Genomic DNA, 21443 nt, shown 5'->3' with positions numbered 1-21443 from the left:
CTCTTTTGCTTTTCTTTATGTCCTTTAACTGAAGCTATGTTATATATATATTTATTATCTGACCACTGTTTATCTCTCCATCCCAACTGGGATGAAAATTCCTCAGGAAAATATAGGCTAGTTTGGTTTAGCTTAGTTGGTTTTCACTGCTGTTACAGCTAGAAAGAAAATTTCGGACACGAAAGAAAAACTAAGACTGTAGCTACTGTATTATGAAAACAGTGCTTTGTACATGTAAATTTCATCATCACATCAAACCTGCTTGCCAAGTAGTTGTTATACTCCACATTTTACATATTAGGAATTTGGCATGCATGGAGGAGGAGCAACTTGCTACCAAGTGGCAGGGCTAGAATTAGTTCAAGCTGTCTTTAAACTGAATACTTTCCTCCGCACATCATGTTGCCTGTTGCATTTGAACCCAAAAAAATCACATGTCGAAATTAAGAAGAGGATTTAAAAAAAATGAATAGATAATGTCACGGTTCATGTTTGTACAGAAGTTATAAAAGAAAATGCATAAAATGAAAGTTATCAAAGACCTCTAAAAGAGAAGAGGTCAGGAGAAAAAAAATGGAAGAAAATAACTGAGAAGTGAAACATGCAGTGACAATGATTTTGTTCCAGCTTCCCTACCACACCGGTCATCCTAGCTCTATACTGTCTCCTTCCTTGGTATGCCTTTCCTGGCTTCAATCCTTCAGTCACTGTTTGGACTTTCCTCTTTTGCCAAATAAGTGGATTCATTGTCACCTGATGATGTGGTTTAGTTATGCAGGTCTCCCCCCAACCTTGAGACCTTTCATTCTAATGAGATTCTGTCCGACTTTTTGTCTACTGTTTTTCTTCCACCCTATCTCTTTCTCAAAACTTTCAACCTGCTCTAACAGTATCCTGGATCTTGACTTTGTAGGATGACACTGAATAAACAACAACAATGAAAAAAAAAAAGAATTTCAAATAAGGCAATGGAGGGAGACATTTATTTTAGGGGTGAGTGCATATAAAGCTCAGTGAGGAAGTAATGTGATGCCACGATGAGTAAGTGTGGCTGACACAGCAGATTTCAGACTCAGTTGGAGAGGAAGAACCCAGGCATAGCGTAGATGTTCTTAACATGCAAGCAATGAAGTAATATAGAATGTAGAAAAATCTCAAAGCTAACATTTTAGGTACTGTATCACAAGTGAGTACCTACCCAAGGTCTATTTCATGAAGGGGAAGTTGGCAGGCAATAACTGGAGATAAGTTCGGTCTACTTTTTTTTTTTTTTTTTGTCACTGTCCTCTCTGTCACCGTCAGTCCAAATGCTCTAATGGGATATGTTTAGATGATGACTGGACCCAATAGAAAAAATATCCCTTTGATTGCTCTGACGTACTATTATCCTTTGAGCTCATAATTATCAGTCCCATAAACTTTTGTCTTTTTTGTTACTCAGTTATTGTCCTGAATGGGGAAACAAAACAAAACAAAATCCTATTAGCTTTAGAGATAATTACTGAAGTATAAAGTGAGTAAGGCAAATAAAATAAATCTGTTTAAAAATCTCATTCACTAGACAGCAAAATTGCACAGAAAATGAAACTTGTCCACAATAGTTTACTGATTAGGGTTGTTGTATTTTGTTCAGTATTATTTGGCACAAATGAAAATCATTGGGCCCTATTGGGTATGTAGAAATTTGTCACTGTGTCAGTAGTTTTCATAATTGTGCATCTGTCCCAGCAATGAGTTGGGCAATAGGTGCTTGAGTGGTGTAGGGACATAATTTTTGAAGAATACCATTTCCTACTTTGGGTCTTTTTGCTTGAGACATTGAAAAAATATGTTTTAATTATAAAGACCCATTTGAGATGTACATGCAATATTTTATGTTGATTCATCTTTTGGAGAATGTTTAGACAATTGTTGGGTGAAGACCTTTGAGAATATAGCATAAAATTGTTTACGTGGTTTTTTTTTCCATCAAGAAAACACTGTTTTCTTACTTACAGGCAGCTGAAGGAATACATGCAAAGAGAATTGTCCTTCATTTTTCTAGACCAAATAACACGATAAAGTATGAGTGCATTTGTTTTTATTTCTAAGCATAAATGTGAAGCTAAAAATTGTGAAAATTCACGCAGTAGCAAGAAATTCAGTATTGTGGGGTATGCTTCATCAACAACACAAAACAGCTTTTTAAATATTTCTTGATTAGATTTTACAGACTTCCTTAGTGTAACTAAAATACTTCTAGCATAAACAGTTATTAATACAAAGTCAAACATGTCTACAGGTGAACTCAATTACAGTGACATAATAGGGCAAATAACTGTCAAAGTCATTGGCGTTATTGTTCTACGAAGGTCAAAGGCATTGGAGTGGAGAATGGTGGAATTGGATGACAGAGCAGAATAAGAGGCTGTGATTGAAGTTGTTCTGGATCACAGACCTTTATTGTACTTTGATTTTTTAAAAAAACTTGCTTTATCTGAGCCTTTCATCTGTGAAAAAAAATTAGTGTATGCCATACTATAAAGTATTTGGACTTTTTACAAACAGCTATTTTTTTCCATATTAAGAAGTATTTTTTTTCCCTTCTTGTAGTGCTTCAATTGGGAATCTAAGTTTTATTTCTTATAGTGCTTCGCTCCATGATTTAGATAGTGTTACAGCAAAACATTGTGTATGCATAAATATTTCACCTCCACCAACTTGAGCAGTTGAAATATTCATAGAGTTTAACCACTTGGAGAAGGAATATTTAAATTTGGCAATTCACTGCTAAGCTTTGCTTTCTAATAAAAACGCATGACATTTATTGATTTTAGATTTTGTTTCCATAACATAGTAAGGCAAATAACATTGGCAGATATTACCTCAGTTTTTGAGATTAATAACTAACAAAACATGTAGGTCTACTGAAGAAACCATGCAACCAGTAAATATAATTGAATAATGCATAATTATGATGAGTTGTGAAGAAAAGCATGTAGGCTCTGGGAGAAATCAGAAATGCCAGGTTAGATTATCACCTCTCTGAGCAGGATCAGTTCCAGCCAGGGAATATTATTTCATGCTCACTTGGCAGCACGTATAGTAAAACAAGGGAATATCATCTTCATAAAAAAGTTTCACTACATAAAATAATGCTAGCTTCGAGTAGCCAAACAATGCACGTAACAATTCACCATTTCTGAGCAATTTTAGTTTACTGTCAAGTGATCACAGAAATACCACTTTATATGCATTGTTCAAATGACGCAGATTGTCTCTTCCAATTATGTGCCAGCATGTATGTCTCCTCTTCCAAAACAAGATTTTTCTCTTTTATTTTAAGATTTATTTATTTTTATTGGAAAGATTAGATTTTTGGAGATAAGGTAAGACAGAGAGAAAGATCTTCCATCTGCTAGTTCGGTCAAAATGGACACAACAGCCAGAGCTGAGCTGATCCAAAGCAAAGAGCCAGGAGCTTCCTCAGGGTCTCCGATATGGATGCAAAGTCCAAAGGATTTAGGCCATCCTGCACTGCTCTTCTAGGCCTTAAGCAGAGAATTGGATGGGAAATGGAGCAGCTGGGACATGAACTAGTACCCACATGGGATACTGGCACTTATAAGGTGAAGATTTGGCCATTGAGCCTTTGTGTTGGGCACTCCCAAACAAGATTTCTTCATGTAATGAATCCAGTGATGTTTTGGCTATCCAGACTAGGCTCAAAGCCCTAGAATTGTGTCATCTGTTCTTGCTCTTTAACCTCATCCAGAATATCCATGTAATGTACACCTTTACCTGTGTAAATTAACTACACCTTTCCACACACAAGTTGTCACTTGGATGTGGACTTCCTCTGTCATTTATCCCCCCGGGGACCTTCCATAATTTCTCATGTTCTTGCAGTGAGAATAACTTAAACTTTATATTCCACATCCTTTAGCTTTGATTATACTCAAATAAGCTCTACTTTGTTTACAGGATGTGAAAATTCTAAAATTTTATGTGGTATGACTCCTGGGTTATTGATTGGCCAAGAGTCTGCAAGACAGACAAGGCACAAAATGAAAAATAAAGCTTAGATGCCGACACAGTGCATATTAAATCTGCAATATCTTTGTTGAATCTATTCAGGCTAAACCTACATGTGCAATGAAAGGACTATTTCCAAACAGTGATGTCCATAAAAGTGATGTCTATAAAAGTGTGTGGATAGAAAAGTGTATCTGATTAACAAAACTTGCCGATTCACAATTCTGAAACGAACTAGGGAAAGAGAATTAAAAGACATAGCAGGTGCCGAACCATTTCCTATATCCTGATTACCTAGATTCAAACCAACACATAAATTTGTTACATCAGCAGATTTCTTATATTTGTGTCTATGTTCCAGTTGCTACATGAAAGATTGAAGATAGTTCTTAATTCATGTGGTTACTAAAATTTTGTAAATGTGATTTGCTGGGCAAATCACATCAATTAGTTAATAAGTTAATTAGTTAGTCTTTTTTCCTTTAAGATTCTTTTATTTTCAATTGAAAGGTAGACCTTACATTTTACAGAGAGAAGAAGAGAAAGCAGATCTTCTGTCTGCCAGTTTCCTCCCCAAATGGCTAAACAGCAAAAGGTGGACTGACCCGAAGCTGCAAGCCAGGAGCTCTTCCAGGTCTCCCCTGTGGGTGCAAGGACACAGGGACCTGGGCCATCCTCTCCTTTTCTCCCAGCTGATAAGTAGAGGCTGGATCAGAAGTGGAGCAGCTGAAACATGAACCAGCACCCAGATGGGATGCTTGTGCCACAGAGAGCTAGAGGAGCCTACTGTGACACCCTGCTAGCCCCAATCATGGGGTAGTTTTCAGAAATTCCCTTACTAGCAATGTGGAAATAATAGCAGTGTTCCATTGGAAGCTGAAGTAAAATCAGGTTTTACTCAACTGAATCACATCAATGAAGACATACTTAGTGTGTACAACCAGTACTTCATGTTTAAGTGGAGATGAGAGTCTTTAGTTGACTTAAAAATTGGATGAGCAGTGTACAAAATCAAAATTGGTTGGAATAAACAGATTTGCTTACTCATGTGCTTGTCAAAGAAGTTCATGTGTTAATACAGTGAAGCTGCCAGCCAAAGTCACCTTTCTCAGAATTAAAACTATAAAATTAGCCCTGAACTGGGGAAGTTTGACCCTCAAATCCTGACTTTATGTCACCTTGGGTTCCCTTATGCTGTGTATTAGTATTTTCTTAGTTTTTGTTGATATAAAGACAACAGATTTTTCTCTATTTCACAGATACAGTTCCAAGACAGCCATACTTTCCCCCTTTGCCTCCATCCTCAGTTTCCCTTCCTCCCTCCTTCCTTTTTTCTTTAATTTTTGCAAAGACAGAATTTCAGTCCATTTTATAATTACAGAATTAGTTCACCTCTCACCATAATTTTGACAAGTAAAATTTAGGAAGGCCATTGTTCTGTAGGCATATAACCAAGGGATTAAAAACAGCAATCACATCTCACTGTTTGTCTCATTTTTATGTAATATTTGTATTCTGTGTTAACTTCATATATAAGAAAAACATGTCATGTAGGACTGGCTCATGTCATTAGCATGATTTTTAGTTGCACTTGTTTTCTTGGAGTCCAAAGTCATTTTTTATAACGTATTTCTAATGCTTTTGTGATGGAGTCAGTAGCTTATTTTTAGAAGTTAAAACTACATGTATTTTTTTCTATTTTTGATTGAAAGAATGGATTATCTGGTAACAAGCCAAGATCCTTATACACCAGAGATTGAAGGAGATAGTTACTAAAATTTTTCATGAAGTATTGATGCTGCAAGGGAAGGAAGCAGTGCTATGATACATGGATGAAACTTCTGCTTGCCACGGCAGTGTCTCCCACGAGAGCAGGCTAAAGTCCCAACTGTCCTTTTTCCTCTCTTTCCTTCCTGTTGCAATTGGAGAATCAATAAAAGATAACCTAATACTTGTTTCTTTGCCACCCAAGTGTAAGACAAGGAGGGTGTTCTGAGGTCCCGGGTTTGTCCTGACCCAAACCTGGCCATTGTGACCATTTGAGGAGGAACTGGTGGATGCTAGTTCCCATTATATATTTCTCCTTTCGCTGCCACTGTGCTTTTCGAGTAGATAAATAAATCTTTTTCTTTTTTAAGATGACATTGGGCCCAGCATGTTAGCCTAGCAACTAAAGTCCTTGCCTTGAACAGGCCAGTCTTCCATATGGGCACTAGTTCTAACCCCAGTGGCCCTGCTTTCCATCCAGCTCCCTGCTTGTGGCCTAGGAAAGCATTGAGGACAGCCCAAAGCCTTGCGACCATGTACCTGCATGGGAGACCTGGCAGAAGCTTCTTCTGGCTCCTGGCTTCAGATTGGCTCGCTGGTCTGGCGACGTGGGGAGTGAATCACAGACTAAAGATCTTCCTTTCTGTTTTGCGTCCTCTCTGTGTATCTGACTTTGCAATTAAAAAAAAAAGTTAAGTAAATAGATTTTTAAAAGATGATATTGAATGCTGGTAATTATAAAGCCAGAAACAAAGACTTCCTTGGAATTCAAGAAGGATCTCTGCAATTATTTATGGAAAACCTTCTGTTTGGAATCAGGAGAACATATTTCAACCAAATGTAGGCCTAAACACTTGTGCGCCTTTTTAACTCTCAGTATGTTGTATCTGTAAAAGAAACACACAGCAGAGCCAGCATTGTGCTAGAGTGAGTTAGCTGATGCAGGCATCTCATTTGACCACTGGTTCAAGTCCTGGCTCTTTCGTTTCCAATCTAGCTCCCTACTGATGTCTGGGAATGCTGCTGAAGTTGGCCCAAGGCTTCTTGTCCCAGCAAATGGAACATCTTTCCCTCTCTATTCTTGGATTTTAAATAGATAAACAAAACTTTAACAATAATTAATGATAGAAATGTTTGCCAACAATAATTGTTTGCAGTTGTGTTTCAAAGTACTATTCCAAAAAACTGGTAATGCGTGCTTCCCACAATTGAAGAAAATATTTATAGGACATACTGATTACTTTCTTTTGCCTAAAGAATATGTCTAAGATCAACACTGAGAGAACATTTTTCCAGCTCAATTTTCATTTCCCAGCATTTTTAAACCAAAATTAGTTTTTATTACCACCAATAGATTGCTATGAAAATAGTAGTTAATTATAGTGGCTATCGGGCCCAGTGGTTAAGGCAGTGTTTGGGATGCCAATGAAATATTTCTTTCATTCTTGATCTCTGTTTTTCTTTAATAAAAACATAATTCTTTTAGAATAATGACTTAATTTTAAACCTTATTTTTGATAAGTACCATGAAAGTAGTAGCTCTTTCAGTAGTCTGGAAATTTCTTTGATTTTAAGTGTAAAATTTAAATCATGTGAATAAACATCAGAATACAGAAAAGTTCCATAGATGTTGCTGTTTGGGGGCCTCTTTGAATTAACTAGAAAGTAGTTTGACATTTTCAGTGATATTTATATGAAGATCCACTGATAGACTCACACTCAGATAAGATCCATTTAATTGATATTTGTCACAGTATGAAGAAAGTTAATTATTTTAATCATCTGTGTCCTAAGAAACGTAAACGCTATGTCTTATTTCCTGGGTGAATTCTTCATTACAACAAGTTAGGCCCATGTGAGTGTCCCAATAGATCCAGAAGTGTCAAATTATTCAGGTAATGATCGCTTCCAAGTTTTGGCTTTTCTGTAAATGGACAGAATTTCTGTGTATTTATCAGACTCACTACATATTTGTAAGCCTGTTCATAGTTACACGGTTTCAATTATACTATGAATTACAGAATAGATTTCAACTAACAAAATCCAAATCCGAGATTTTCTTCTGGGGACAGACAAGTAAAGCAGCTGTGATGAAATTTTCATTGCCTTATGTTATAGATCCAGAGGCAATTCGTTTATGAATTGAAAGAAAAAATATATTTTTAGAAAGCTAGGATTGAACAAAGCATATTTTATTGATCTTTAATCATATAATTACCCAGCTTGATACAGGGCCCATATTTTTTGTCAAAATTTACAGATTTATTTGAAAAATAGAGCTGAAGAGAAGAAGGGAGACTGTCTTCCATTTGTTTGTGCACTCCCCAGATGGCTACAGTGGCTATGGCAGGGCCAGGCTGGGGAAAGGGCCAGGCTGGGGAAGGGCCAGGCTGGGGAAGGGCCAGGCTAGGGAAGGGCCAGGCTAGGGCAGGGCCAGGCTGGGGAAGGGCCAGGCTGGGGAAGGGCCAGGCTAGGGAAGGGCCAGGCTAGGGCAGGGCCAGGCTGGGGAAGGGCCAGGCTGGGGAAGGGCCAGGCTGGGGAAAGGCCAGGCTAGGGAAGGGCCAGGCTAGGGCAGGGCCAGGCTGGGGAAGGGCCAGGCTGGGGAAGGGCCAGGCTAGGGCAGGGCCAGGCTAGGGCAGGGCCAGGCTAGGGCAGGGCCAGGCTGGGGAAGGGCCAGGCTAGGGAAGGGTCAGGCTTCTACCAGGAGCCTGAAACTTCATTCAGTTCTCTCAAGTGGATGGCAGGGATGAAGCACCTTGATCACCCTTCACTGCCTTTGTAGGTACATTAGCTGGAAACCTGGATTCAGGGTTGGAAGTGAAATAGATAAAACTTGAAGAAGTGATCATAAGGGATGCTGCTGGCATTGCAGGCCACAGCTTAATACAACTCAAGCCCCAGGTGCTGATATTTTAAGGCTCATGGGATAACAACACAGCTGAAGATGGCATACAGGAACCAGTTCAGTGCTGCCAAGTCCTTGAATTTTCCATCAGTCTCCCTTGGGTTCAAAACTTGAGTGTGTCCCTGGCAAAAAAAACTTGTCCAACCCTGGTTTAGGAAAACCATGCATCTTCTCTACCTTGTAAAAATATCCTCCTGTCTCTGTATCTGAACTCGGTAAATATTCAAGATAGGCCCAGAGAACAATCCATAAATCATTATTATTGTGACAGTGCATATAAAGTAAAATCCTAACCAAGGCTATGCAAACAAGTGACCATAATTGTAAAAATGTGTTCTATGTTGCATTGTTCTGTAGCTCTTTCTGGAGCAGATGTGAGTAGAACTAGTTGATTTTTTAGAATCTGCTCACCTCTTACGCTTAAGAAACCAGAGAGTAAAGAAAGAAGCTAGAGTTGCCTTGTTTTCAGTGTGTGCGTGTTTTCAAGCCCTCTAGTTTTCTTAAGAAAAGAATAATCGTGACCCCAGAGCAATGGACTGTTACAGCTTATGGCTTCCACCTAATCAGACACATAGAGCAACTGCACCCCAGACACTCACCAAGGATCACAATGTCAAACTCACTGCTACTCAATATTTAATCAAAAGCTGGGTCGAGAGAGAGAGAATGCCTATGGCTCACAGCCTGCAGGCAACGCTGCCCTCTGCCTCAGTGTTCAAACTGTCACTGTGCTCAAGCCGCAGTCAGAACGCTGCAGCATGGTTACTTTTGCTAATTGCATTTTGACCTTTCTGCCTTTAGGCCTGGACTTAGGCCTGGACTTAGGAACACACACAAAGGCTGCTGACTATGTTACTTACTGAGAGAATGACACTGCCACTATCGCTTCCTATTTCACATTGCACTTCTTTTCCTTAATCAGTTCACTTTGTAAATAGCTTTATTGAGCTACAATTCACATGGCCTAACATTCAGTCTTTTGATTGTGAAATTCAGTGATGTTTGGTGAATTCACAGAGTTGATTGCATTATGCAGTTCTGAAACTTTCTATCTTAACCATTTCTCCGATTGTCTGTCACTATCATATCCTGCTGTCACCCAACCCCGGGAAATTCATTCATGTCCTTTCTGTTTGTAGATTTAATGTAAATGAACTAGTGGGACTGCCCGTATATGTCACCTTTCAATACGTTGTGTTGGGAGTTCATCTGTGTTGTAGTGTGTTCTTTCTCATTGCTAAATAAGTGTGCCTCTTGCATGAAAGTACTGTAGTTTTTATTAGTTAAAAGTAATTTTGAATGGTTTAAACCTTTAATGTAAACCTTTAATTTAAACCTTTAATACACATTCACAAACACATCTTAAGTGTGGATATATTTGTTTTATTTCTCCTGAATAAACATGTAAGAATGCAATTGTTGAGACTGCTGGGGCTGCGCTAGGAGGACCAAGCTAAGAGCTAGGGATTCATTCAGGGACCCAAGTAATTGAATCATCTGCTGCCTTTCAGAGTCTTCAATAGCAGAAAGCTGGAATCAAAAGTGTAGCCAGGGGCGTCCTGTTATCGGAGAATGGAGATACCTACTGCAACGTACCTTCGTTCCCCATATGCTAATCTCTTCTATACAGTTCATCCGAATGGTGCACACACTTATTCACCTATGTATCTGTTTTGTAGTTTATATGGATATTGCCTTATATCCCAGTGAAACAGTCAAATGCGCCTTGACAATATGATGGCAGATTTTCTGTCTTTATCTATACCCACAATCCCTAATGTACTTCAATAGCAGAATCTAAAACTTCTAACAGTTACTAAAGGACTATGCTACTAAAATAATATGGGAGAAATGATGGGAGAGAAAATGGGGAGGGAGGAAAGAGAATGGGAGAATCCCTTTATCTACAAAATGGTATCATGGAAAATCTTAAAAATCTTAAAAATTAATTTTGAAAAAGTGGACCCAGAATGCCAGCCCAGACACTGTTACGATATGTGAGTTTCCCTAATAGCATTTTAATGGCAGATACCTGCTCCCTATCTTGAAGTTTTCAAGAAACTGTCAGTTTGTTTTCTGAAGTGATATGTCATTTTACATTCCTAGTAGCTATGCCTGAGTGTTCTAGTGTTTTATAATCCTCTCCAACACTTGTTCTTACTGCATTTTTAAAATGTGCTCATTCTAGTAGATGAAAAATCATGTCATTGTTGTATTTTAAGTATTTTCTGAAGCTAATTTAAGAGTGGGAAAGAGGGAAGGAGAGAGAGAGAGAGCCCTTTTATAAACTGGCTCACTTGCCAAATGCCCATTATGGCAGACTGTTCTAGAGTGAAAAAGGGAGCAGGGAGCTGTAACTCAGTTGTGGTCTCCCATATGAATGACAGAAACCCAAGTATTTGGTGCATCACCTCCTAATCCCAGCTGCTGTGTTAGCACGGAGCTAGAGTCAGGATTAGGCACCAGGGCTTGAACCCATGCCCTCCCAAAAAGGAAATGAATGTCCCAACTGCTAGGGCAATTGTCTGCAACTCATTGTGATTTTGATTTGCATTTTGCTAGATACTAATGCTATTAAGCATTCCTTATGTGCTCATTGATTACCTATTTCTATATTTCCATGGATATTTGTGTGCTATTTTAAAAATTTTTTATTGGGGTTGTAAAATATTTTCATATTTTCTTCACTTTTATGGATTGATTTTCTTGTCTTAATAGGATCTTTGAAATCACACATGCTTTGTATTTTTTTTAATAGTGAAGCAAAGATTAAGAGGAATGCACCTGGTAGACCAGGAGAGCCTTTTATGAAAGCACTTGAGGGGCCTGTCTGCATTCAGACTGAAGTTTTTTATGGATGTTGTTCTGTGTCCTCTGTTTCTGCTCCGTCTGTAACTTTTCTGGGATACTGCTGGGTTTGCTTGGTGTTGATTTCCTACAATAACTACATACAAGCTCCCTTGGTGAAGGGCAGATTTGATTTCTCTAAGGTGCTACAAGGCAAGGGCTGGGACCTTCCCAACCAGGTTATTCAACAATGGCAGGATTTCTGATAGTTGAATTCTGGTTTGCATCCAAGGATTGCTCCCCTTCTTTCATCACTTAGAAATTCACATTTTTTTCCCCTTTGTCTTCTGGTACACATATATGCTTGTGTCTACCTGTTTTGGCTTAACATTCTGCCCTCAAGAAATAACTCACGATTTTATGAGAGTAACATGGTTAAAAGTTTCTTTTGTATTGTCTTCAGGGTAACAAGTAGGCATAGAGCTGTGTATAGGTATTTTTCAATGACTTTATGATGGTGTTCAGTGGTGGCCTGAGATAAATTTGTCTCCACTGTTCTTCGGAAGGTTAGTCAAATTTGTTTGGGTAGACTGGAAGCCCTGACTCATGAACATCTGGAGCTCAATGGTTTTAATTCTGGCAGAGACAAAATGAATTTGGATTTCCATGATCCAACACTGGGTTAGACATTTCAGTCCTATTTAGCCTCATCTTGGAGTTGTATTGGCTTCATCCAAGATACGGTGTGTATAGCTTTATACCTGCTACTTTGATTGACCCAAACTATGTTTATAGGGCTACGCACTGATACACACTTCTGCAACAGTTGCATGTCTAGCTACTTGCATGATTTGAAGGATGGGATTTAGCAACGCAAGGCAGGACCTGTAATCTCTGATGAATTCAAAATTACATCTATAATTTATACATTAAAATTACATGGGTAATTTATACATTATAAACTTTGGAATTATACTTTTTATATCATATGTCAAAATCTTTACCTGGCTAAAAGAGGCAAATAGTTTTCCCTTTTGTTTTTATACAGCTTGCAGTTGTTATATCTTACATGTAAATCCATGGTAAATTTAACATATCTTTTATGTATAATATCATGCAACACTGTGCATCTATATTTTTGTATGTGTGTATCCAGCTCTCTTAGCACCAGTTTTTAGAAATACTATCTTTTCTTCTACTGAATTATCTTGACATTGTTGCCGAAAATCAGTTGGTCATAAAGATAAAGAAAAAATTCTTCCCTCAGTACCCCCTATTGCATCTCACTGCCTCGTAGCTTTAATACATTTTGAAATCATTGAATGTAAGATCCTTCACATATACTTTTTCAAAATCCCTTTGAGCTTTTTAACTTCCTTCCATCACTACATAATTCTCCTTTTCTCTATCATTGGCTTTTCAGCGCAGTTTTTGTTTGAAGATTTATTCTTTTATTTATATGGAAAGCAGAGCTTCCACTATCGTCTTTTGTACACACTGAAAGTAGTTTACATCACCATTTGGCTAAGTAGTCTGTTTGGAAACTTTTTAATTATTCACAATGATCATGCTATAAACATCATAATTCCATGTTTTTGTTGTAATAATATGCTCTGTCAGAAATATTAATTCTTCCCTTCACTATTTGGAGAGATATTTCTATGTAGTCTTAAGATCATGGCTCGGTTATTTACTCTCTGCAAAGCCAGATTAGAAGACAGCTAAGTTCTTTATTTCATCGTCTAATAAATGTGGATGATGTCAGTAATGATAGTTCACACTGGTTGAGGGTTTGCCATGTGTCAGCTTACAGAGTCATCACTTATCCTGCGCAAAGACTCCGTGGATCATGACTTACAGTTTATATACAGTTACAATTCCTATTCTGCATTTTTGATGACTTGCTTGGCCAAACTGATTTTTCCTGCACGACATAATCATTGGCTATTCAGGAACAATGACCAGGGCACATTTTTCAAACTCTGTTATAATTTTAATTGTCTGTGTTTGAAATTGAAAGGTGAACATTAAACTCTTTGATGCCAAACAACATGTATGCTATGTGTTTGAATTCCCAGTGTCAAATTTAGTTCATGATATGGGTGAACCATAAAACTTGGTTGTTAAGTAATGGAGGCATAAATTTTAAAAAAAAGAAGATTAAATATTAACTTTATTCTTTGGCAATATTGACAATGAAACTGTTGGTGAAGATATAAGAAAGAGAATTATTCATACAAATGTGATTACAGAGGCCCATGTCCCTGGTCTTCTGTTTACTGAATTATGAAGCAATCTGATAGTAAGTGAAGAGATTTTAAATTAAGACTTTCTTTATTTGAGAGGAGCAGGAAGGATTTGAATATCTCCTCTCAGATGCTGGGATTTAGGGCAAGCACTTGAAATCACCTTGGAGATAATGAATAACAAAAGCTGAGTATATCTAAAGATAAATACAGATTAATATCACACAAACTCCCCATCAGGGAGTCATTTTGATTCAACAATTTAAACCAAATGATTAAGAATAAGAAGATAAAAAGACTTAAATACTGCATACTGAAGCTAATATGATAAATATGCTATAAAAAAAAGAAAGAGGAAGAGTAGAATAATATTAACAATAGTCAACAAAGATTTTTTTTCCTTAAACCACAGTCAGTGTAACATATTAGGTTACTTCAGTTTTTTCACTTCAAAGATGCTGATCAGTGTCATGTGAAAATTATGAATATTTACATTTCTGGTTAAATTTTGAGGGATAAAGACAAATGTGAATGAGTTAAACTACCTAAATTTTCTAAATATCAAGGAAGACAAATTTAGAGTTACAAGCTCTTCACCCAAAGAAACTCTAATTCTACTTTCTCTTGAAACCAAGAACAAATATCATGATGTTCTTTCAATTTTAAGAGTCATGTATTAGTCCCATGTTGTCATACTGTTGTTGCCTTTCCCAATATCAAATGGCATTCCTTTGCTGTCTTCATTCTTGGCTTCTGGTGAGCCATGCTCTGAGATTCACATCCTCTTTTAAGCAGACACCATGTGGCATGTAGCGTATTTTATTTTCATCTTTGTCACTAAATTGAGATTTGATCATCGATTCAGTGTCTATTATAATGTCAACGTATTAAATCACATTAAACTGTGTTCCTCCCATAATCTGACTTGTAAAACTCCAGTTTTAATTCTGAGTACAAAAGACTTACCTGAGCAATAAATCCAGACTGGCTTTGATATAAACTTATAATGTTTATGTGTTGTGTAGAAGTATTTTATATCTGTGAATCTTACATAATTATGGGCTGTAGTCTAGGTTTCTGAGTTGTGTTCATACAATTTTCTTTAGTGATTGGCCAGTGTGCCCAACTGCTGGTATCCTGAAAAAATATGAGGAGTGCTGGTGGATAAAGAAAGCAACTCTACTTTACCATTGAGGGTGCAACATTGATCCTGCTAAAGATGCTATATTAATTTTTTTGTTTGTTTCTTTCTTAAACTAGTAAGTGTACATGAAAATATTTTTTCTAGTGACTAATTCAGGAACAGAAATCTAAAACCCAATAAATTTAAACAGAAAGCCAGAGTTTATGGCTATCTAAAGCAGACAAAATAGCAGTGTATAAAACTCTGAGTTTGTTTGCTTGTTTCACCCATTCTTTTTTAAAAAACTAATAAATTTATTTTATAATACAATTCAATTCCAAAGGCTTTGGGAATTCCCTCCCTCAGTGATTTCCCTTGTTTTATTACAATACTGTAGTCCTTCAGAAAAACCGTCTTAAATCTATCATTCTGCTGTTTCTGCATATCCTGACATTGTAGGTGTGGACAATGGCAGAGTCCAGCATCCTATTGTCAAGATATATTCGACGGTTTTATTAGTAGTCCATCTTTGATTTGGAAGTAGAGATGCATATTGCATTGTATCTTCACATCTGAATATGATGGTCTCTGTTATACAGTTCCTCTAGGTGACCATATGTACATGCATGGTTATCTGTAGATCTCTTGATCTTATATTTTGCATGAAACTTGCTTTACTTCAGAGTGAACATATTGTATTTTTGAGATTGACTTATTTCACTGAGCATAACTGTCTCCAGTTGGGACCATTTGGGTGCAAATGGTAATGGTAGAATTTTATTCTTCTTAATGGCTGAGTAGTATTTTTATGGAGTGGATGTACCACTCCTCTTTCGATGGGCATATGTCTTTGCTATTTTAGATTGTGCTACTAGAACTATAGGATTCCAGATCCCTTTCTTATGTGCGGATTTAATTTCCTTTAGATGTATTCCCAGCAGTGAAATAGCTGAGTCATACGGCAGTTAAATGTTTAGTTCTTTTAGCATCCTCCATACTGACTTCCATAGTGGTTTTACTAGCCTACACTCCCACCAGCAGTGAAGGAGGGCGGAGGGTATCTTTCTCCCCACCATCCGTGCAAGCAGGTGTTGTTAGTGGAGTTCTGAATATAGTCAAGTCTCATTGGAGTTAGGTAGAACCTCATTGTGGTTTTCATTTACATTTCCCTGATAGCTAGGGAGCTGGAGTTTTTTTATTTTTTTTTTCATATATATATATATCTGTTAGCAATTTGAACTTGTTCTTTTGAAAAATAGCTGCTTATTTCCTGTGCCCATTTCTTCATAGGGTTGTCTGTTTGCCTGTCATTGAGTTTCCAGTTTGTAAATGCTGGGCATTCATCCCCTATCGGTTGTGTAGTAAGTGGATTTTCTCCTTTGTGTTAGTTGCTTTTTCATTTTGTTGATGTTTCCTTTGGCATTGACTGCCTGTGCTTTTGGTGACTTTTAAAAGAAGTCTTTCTCAATTCCTACATCTTGGAGAGTGCCTCTTATATTTTCCTTTAATAGTTTGATAGGGTCAAAGTGTATTTAAGTCCTTGATTGAGTTAGAGTTGATCTTTGTATTACGTGACAGGTGGGGTCTTGCTTCTTACCTCTGCAAGCTGCTATCTGATTTTCCCAGCAATATTTGTTGAAAGACCAGACTTTTTTTCTGGATTATTTTCTGTTTTCTTACCTAAGATTAGTTGGCCGTGCATGGGTGGGCTCCCTTCTGGGGTTTCTATTCTGTTCCATTGATCTTCTCCCCTGTTTCTATACCAGTACCAGACTGTTTTGATGACCACTGTCCTGGAGTGTGTCTTGAGGTACGTTTTATACCCTGGCTGTAAATTCACTTCTGCTCCAGGAAGAAAGTTTGGAGCAAAAACAGACAGTGGAACAGCCAGGAGTTGGACAGATTGGGGTTTTGTGGGAAGAGATTTATTTTGCCTCTTAAGTAGTGGGGCTTGAAAAGAAGTAGAAAAGCACTAAAAAGAACAGGGAAAACTCTGTCCCATTTATATAGTGATATAGATAAAAAGTATTTTCTCTCATCTGAATGCAATGTGGCATTCAGAAAAAAATCAGTAAATAAAAAGACAAAAGCACATCGCCCATGTCATGGCAAGGTGAAGGCCCATCAATTGTGCAGCCTACATGGCTCCATTCCCACAAAGAGCCTCCACCAAAAACAACATCATTGCTGGCTCTGACTTGGCAAGCTCTAAAGGCATTTTCCTCAAGTAGCTATGATGTGCTGATCAAACTGCTGGAACTGAAAGATAAGAAAAAAATTTTAAACTCCTATGTTAATTGTTGAAATTAGAACTGCAAACAAATATTTTGGTAAACTTCAAGCTGCTTCCAAACGTGGCACTTTTAATTTTAAGCCCATAGTGTAATTGTGTATTCAAAGCCTAGAATCTTCCCAAAGATTCATGCATAATGTATGGCATGCTTCCTTTGGGACATAGAAGATGTCACGCTCCACCTCCTGCGGAAATGGGGAAATAATTTCAGAGTTAGGCTTGAAAAGTATCAAAACTTAGAAAAAGAAAATGAAAGATTTTGAACCCATTCTTAAGACTCAGCTTTTATTAAATTGAATGCTCCTTTATGAGTTAGATTATTTGTACAATTAAAATGAACAGTGAATTAGCACATTAACAACACAGAACATGCTTTTATGCAAAAGAAAATGATTTCTGAAAGATGGTTCTAGTGACCATGATTCAGCATATTTTAAAAAAAAGTCAGATATACAGAGAGGAGGAGAGACAAAGAGGAAGATTTTCTGCCTGTTGATTCACTCCCCAAGCAACCATGATGGCTGGAGCTGAGCCAATCTGAAGCCAGGAGCCAGGAGCCTCTTCCGGGTCTCCCACACAGGTGCAGGGTCCCAAGGCTTTTGCCTGTCCTCAACTGCTTTCTCAGACCACAAGCAGGAAGCAGGATGGGAAGTGGAGCTGCCAGGATTAGAACTGGCGCTCATATGGGATCCCGGTACTTTCAAGGTGGGAACTTTAACCACTAGGCTATCGTGCCGGGCCTAGTTCAACATATTTTTTTACTAAAATGGCTCCTACTAATAGCTGAAGCTTTTTGCTGACATTATGCTTGCCGTAACGACTCACCTGTGCTTTCACAGTATAATCACATCTATTTATAAAGAATTGGGTGGGACATTTTTCAGAATAAACTTTATTTGCAAAGGCAGGTGGGTGTAGGGGTTTGCTGCAGCTTGTACTTAACAACCGTAATGCAGGCTGTGTGCTTACAGATCAATTTACGTTTTTCACTAAGCAAGTTAAATATTTATAAGCGTATGATACTGCCCATTTACACACAATGATTACTCCTCATTCATTCCTGGCTTCCTTCAGTGATGGATAAGTACAGATGTCGCCAAATCAACATCAGTTAAAGAGGGAGACATCTACGCTGACAACATCCAGCAGCTTCGGGAAGGCAGGCACTTCATGATTCCTTCTCATATTAGGTTTCACATTACCACTGTCAGATTAAATCAGTCATCATTAATAGTTTCCAAAATGAGGCCAACGAATATTTTCTTTAACTTCTGTCTCATGATCGTGCATTGATTTCAAGTACTGGTACCCATGATGGGTAGGGAGATGAGCTGTCACACAGTTCTATCACGGAGGTCTCTGACAGCTCCCAGGAAGATCAGCTGAGGGGATCTGAACCCCAGCCTTCAGCAGCTCCATCAGTCTCTAAGTGGAGATTCCTGCCAAAACAATGAAAAGGGACATCATGCAATAACAGACATTTGGATTCAATGCCTCACTCTTTGTTTAGCTGTTCGGATTACTTTTGGTCTCTGATCACATCTGTCAGTGCTTATTTCTGGGGGTAATTCACAATAAAGGTTTGATTAAGATACCTTAATACCTTGCAGCACACTTACAATATTCAGCATGAAGCAGGCAAAGCGCTGTTTAAACACTTTCAGATCAAGATTAAGCTAAAACACCTTTGTCCATCTAGCCAAAGTGATGTGGTTGCCCAACTTCCAGCAAGCCTGTGAAGTTGGGCAACTCGAGGGTCGATTCGCAGGACAAACCACCTCTTTCACCTTGAATGCGTCTGTGAAACTAAAGCAGCAGAATGCTGTCAAAGCAAGCTCACTGGTTGTTTTTGCTTTTGGGTTTTTGGTTGGGTTTGGTTTGTGTTCGTTGCATCATACAGTCTGTCACGTCAGAATGGAAAACTCGGAATACTTTCAACTTTGCTGTGTTCAGAAGTTGCTGCAATTTCTCACTTAGGAGCATTAGTTGCTGTTCATACACATGGCGTTTGTCTAATTGTTCTATTTCACATCAATAAATGTCCAATCTTCTGATGGCATTTTTTAAACATGACCTTGAAAGAAGGTAAATTATCTGCTACATAGGTGTTTATGTGCACAGGAAGGGGAATCTGACCAATAAACTCAGTCACTTCAAACTGTCTATGTAAATGTAGAATTAAAGGGTGAATTGATGTGAATTTTATGAAATGTATGTGTTATTTTAACATGTGTTTTATAACAACTTTTGCAAGACCAAGTGTGTACTGATTTCAAATTTTTTTGCACCTAAAAAGATGTATTTTTTAAGTTTTTTTTTTCATTATTACAAAGTCAGATATACAGAGAGGAGGAAAGACAGAGGGGAAGCTCTTCCGTCCGTTTATTAATTCCCCAAGCAGCCACAATAGCTGCAGCTGAACCAATCTGAAGCTAGGAGCCAGGAGCCTCTTGCAGATCTCCCATGCGGGTGCGAGGTCCCAATGCCCGTCCTCGACTGCTTTCCCAGGCCATAAGCAGGGAGCAGGATGGGAAGTGGAGCTGCCAGGATTAGAACCGGTGCCCATATGGGATCCTGACTCGTTCAAAGCAAGAACTTTAGCCACTAGGCTACTGCATCAGCCCCCAAATATGTATGTTTAAATTCAATTTGCATGATCTTTGTGAAGTAACCGCATATACTTGGTAGGAAACTTTTACAATGAAATGACTGATGAGAAAGCACTGCTCTGAAACAGCCAACTGGCATAACTGGTGGAGGAATCCTTCCGGAAGTCTCAGGCAGGTATGGCTTGCATAGAACACGAGATGAGATGAGCATGTCGAGCACCTCCTCAGGAGCCATTCCTTCTCCGATTTTAGGAAAAGTGGGAATTCTGGAGAATATGCTTTCTCAAATTGAATGAACATAATCCTGCCTCTCATACAGTAGGTGCCTGAAATAACCTCCTCTGTGCCAGTCAGTCCGTAGCATTTCCTTGGAGCTTCAGCACAGCTAATCGGGGCCATTGAAACATGAAGGGACATTGTGGAAGTCTTATGAAAAAGAGATTAAACTTTAGGAAAGGCTTGTCATGTCTTAAAGACAACATGGTGCAGACAAATCCAACAACTCTGAAAGCTAAATTTAGAACCTCTGCGCAAGCGAACTAACTACCCTTTTACTGTTTTCTAAGTTTAATTTATAGATTAAAACTGTGAACTATTTTAAATGTATGAAAAAATAGCCAAGTACCTCACTTACATACAGATCAGGTGATAATTTTCTATACTGGTATCATATTCTTTTTTTTTTTTAAATAAAGTAATATAGTAATGTTGAAGAATGCTTTAAATACTATCTCTTTTTTAAAATGTACTTTTTTTGAAAGTTAGGGATAAATTAAAAAAAAAAAAAAACAGTGGCAGCGAGAGAGATTCAACGCCTAGGTTCATTCCTCAAATGCCCATAATAATCAGAGCCGAGCCTGGAGCCTCGCACTCAGTCCACACCTGTCGTTGGGGAGCAGGGGTTTAGCCACGTGAGGCATGCTTTACTCTCTCTCAGGATACACATCAGCAGGCAAGTGGATGAGAAGCAGCGGCAGAGATCAAACCCAGGGACTCTGACGTGCGCTACAGCCGTGGGCTACCCAGTGTTAGCTCACAGTTCTGCCCCTCAAGTAGTTAGGGAGGAACATAGCCCTTCCTCTGAAGCATCCTTGATGCATTTTAGGTGCTAGAGGCAAGATAGCCCTACTTTTTATTAAGATGTTTTTAAGGGCCTAAGAAATATGCAGTATCATGGGCCCTGTCATATGTTTGTGCAATAACGTGAGTTCAGTCATTTTCAAGATGTCTGGAACCTAATGAAGGCAGACTATATCCCATTCCACTTAATATAATCTTGGAAGTCCACTCTCTAATCTTTTCTGGCTTTAGTTCACTTTTTATATAAATCTATGAAAATACATGCAAATATTGTACTCATAAAGGGACACAGATTCTTGAAATTGCATATATAAATATTTATGAGTCCACTACCCTCAAAATTCCAGAGGCCAGAAGCATAAAATCACATTGCGATTTTAGCATTCATTTCTAAGCAAAATAAATTAGTATACTGCATTAGAGTTATGCTCAAAAAAATAAAACCATACAATGATCAATGAATCTCTTTCTGGATCTGATCATTTATCTCATTCACTTAAATTTTATCAAACTAAATTAATTGATACTCTTGATAAAGAAAAGCCAGTATTCTATTACAGTTTTCAATGTATTTTTCATTTTCCCAAGTATTTGCAGACACTCATAATTTGTTCAGTGT

The sequence above is a fragment of the Ochotona curzoniae genome, unplaced genomic scaffold (assembly GCF_017591425.1).
Source record: "Ochotona curzoniae isolate NIBS_2020 unplaced genomic scaffold, NIBS_Ocur_1.0 contig_1302, whole genome shotgun sequence".
Lineage (NCBI taxonomy): Eukaryota > Metazoa > Chordata > Mammalia > Lagomorpha > Ochotonidae > Ochotona > Ochotona curzoniae.
Note: the sequence above shows the minus strand (reverse complement) of the source record.